Here is a 3,077-nt window from a genome sequence, read left to right on the forward strand (position 1 = left end):
GTATTCTCCATTGCCTCATATGCATGTGAAAGTTGGACATTGAATAAAGAAGACTGAGGAGAAGCAATCCATTTGAACTGTGGTGCTGGAGAAGAGTCCTGAAAAAGTAACATGGAGTGCTTACAGGAGAAACCGATCTGGGTTGAAAGCAGACCAGAGGACTCCTTAGAGGCAAGGAGGGCAAGACTTCATCTTACATAATTTGGACATAATTAGTAAACGTACAGGGGCAGCAGAGAAAGGGAAGACCGGAAGACCCACAAGGATATGTTTTAGCACAGTGGCTGCAACATTGGGGTCAGGCATAAGACAATTGTGAGATGGTAGAGGACTGTGTAGTCTTTCCTGCTCTTGTGCTCTGGGTCAGAGCTGACTCAGTGCTACCAAACAGAAACAACAAAGCTAGGATGATCACACACACACACACACACACACACACGCACACATTTCTATTTTAAAATCTTGTTGTGGGGCCTATATTTAAAGTGAGTCCTTTGTGGTGTTGTTTATAGGTGCGTCATGTCTACTCTGACTTGCAGTGGCCTTCAGTAAAATAAACGCTGCCTGGTTCTATGACAGCCACATAATTATCACTATGTTTGATCCCATTATTACAGACATAATGTCGATCTGTCTTGTAGATTAGCTTCTTATTCTCTGACCTTCTATTTTGCCCAACATGATCTCTTCTTCCAGGAACTAATCACTCTTGATGACATGTACAAAGTATGTGAGATGAAATTTGATCAAGTTTGCATACAAGGAACATTCTCTGTGTGTGTGTGTATGATATTTATTATTTTTTAACAGCTTGTGGTATATTCAATATTCTTTAATATATGGCTGTAACTCAATACATCTTCTATATTTCTTATTCATTGTCCAACTTTCAAAATCATACGAACAATACATATTAGAGGGAAATAATGTCACAGTGTAAGAAATATTTTTGAGGATCACAGAATAATTTTTCCCCCCTGGGCGCCGCGTCTGACTTCTTCCAGCTGCATGAGTGAGAAGGGGAATCCAGCTCTACATCTGCCCAAGGATGCTTCCGATGTGGCAATGGTCCTCTACCCTCCAATTTCTTTACACTGCTAAACATTAATGCTCTCTCCCAAGGCCCTCTCCTTCTCTGTTTAGTTTGATCATTTGTTTCAGCGGCCACATCGATCTACAGACAGAACTCATAATTGTGAGAGTTTATTAAGGAAGCTAATTGGTTACATCAAGTCAGGATCAGCAAACATTAAAGATAGAGTCATTTTGTGCACAGCACCTCTTCTTCGCCATCCAGAAAACCTTGTCTCCATGGTTCTTATCCTCTCACACACTAGGTCCCCAGGACTTGCTGCCCTGATCCAGTAAGTCTTACAAAGCTCCTTTAGCACTGGGAAATGCCAACAAGGGCATCACTCTATAAGCCAGCCTCCTGCTGAAACTTTACTTCTATGCACCAGGAAGCCAATTGCTTTGCCTCCTAGTCTTGGTACTGTGCTCTGTGGTGCCTCTGCTCCTTCCAGCACGTCAGACACGGAACTCACATGCTCCACTCCCACGATTCTTCTTTCTTGGTGGTCAGGGGATTCTTCTGTCCTTCCTTCTGTGAGGGCCCAATTTTATACCCACCAGAATTTTAAAACTGATTTATCTCAAACTTAGTGTCCTCTACATCTTATTTTCATGTTACTAGTAAATTATTTGGTGGGAGTTATAAAGATTATGGATAGAAGAATCATACCAAATAATTTCACTTCAACACACACTGATAATACTACTTTGATTATTACACACATCACATATCTAAAAAAAACGATTTCTAGAATAATTGGAAATATGTATGTTGTGAAGAAAAACTAATCTAGTTGAACAAATAGCAGTTAAGGGCCTTCTATCAAGGTTCATTTCTTAGTCAAATCTCTTATTCTCTATATTTGCATTGTTTGGCACATGTTTCTTTGAGACATTAAAAAGATATGTACAATAATATCCCAAACACTTACTATCATAAAAGGAAATGTATACAAAACTATGCTCCATGAAAGCAGAGTTACAGCCTATTTTATTTCTTGTATACTCAGCATTTTGAACATTTTTTTAAACATAGTTACATTTAATAGATATTTGTTGATGAATGAATTAATCAATAATGCATTACTTAACTTCCATTAGTAATTATCTGTTTTTTGCTATGAGTTCAAGGAAATGCCATTGATCAACACATTTCAAATATAAAGAAGTTCTGTATAATGCAATTCTACAGAGATGATTTTTCAGAAAATAATTTCTCATGTGTTGCTTTTTGTAATTTTTGCATTTAACCTATTAATCTAAATGCTTAATGCATATGTATATTTAAAATAAAGACCAATTACCATAGGTGAAAATCCCAATTGCACTCATTAGTTATTAAAAGTATGCTTATTCTGCAGAGGCACAATTATGAATGTCCTAAACACTATATCTAATTATTTATGAATTTCCATCACTTCCAACATACATATTTCATTGTAAATCACTGGCTTTATTTTATATTATATAGCTGCCTACTTCTTGATATTATTTTACTGTAAATTATTAGTAATGTTGATATATACATTAGATCAATGGCACTTAAAAGTATATTTAAATTTATACAATTTTGGATATAAACCTAGTTTTAGTTGCTCATCATTATGTATATTAGTATATTTATGAGGATAAAAAATATGGCTACAAAATTATAGAAAGTTTCATTAGGCAAAATATCAAAAGTTGAAGATACTTTTCTCAATATACCCTATTTTAGCTATATATACTTGTGAAAAAGTTGATACCATCTCCCTAACTCTTCCCCATAGGAGCCTTGGTGGTGTAGTGGGTCAGCAGTTTGAAACCACCTGCTGCTCAGAAGGAGAAAAATGAGGCTTTCTACTCCCATAAACAGTTACAGCCTTAGAGACCCACAGGGGGAGTTCTATTCCATCCTATAGAGTAGAGTCAGAATTGACATTATGTCAGTGAGATTTTTTAGAAGACTTCAACAAAGAATTCTGAAAACTTTGATTTATAGCACATCAAAACAAGAGCTTTTGCAT

The sequence above is a fragment of the Echinops telfairi genome, unplaced genomic scaffold (genome assembly GCF_000313985.2).
Source record: "Echinops telfairi isolate 266 unplaced genomic scaffold, ASM31398v2 ScPeMD7_2;HRSCAF=8, whole genome shotgun sequence".
NCBI lineage: Eukaryota > Metazoa > Chordata > Mammalia > Afrosoricida > Tenrecidae > Echinops > Echinops telfairi.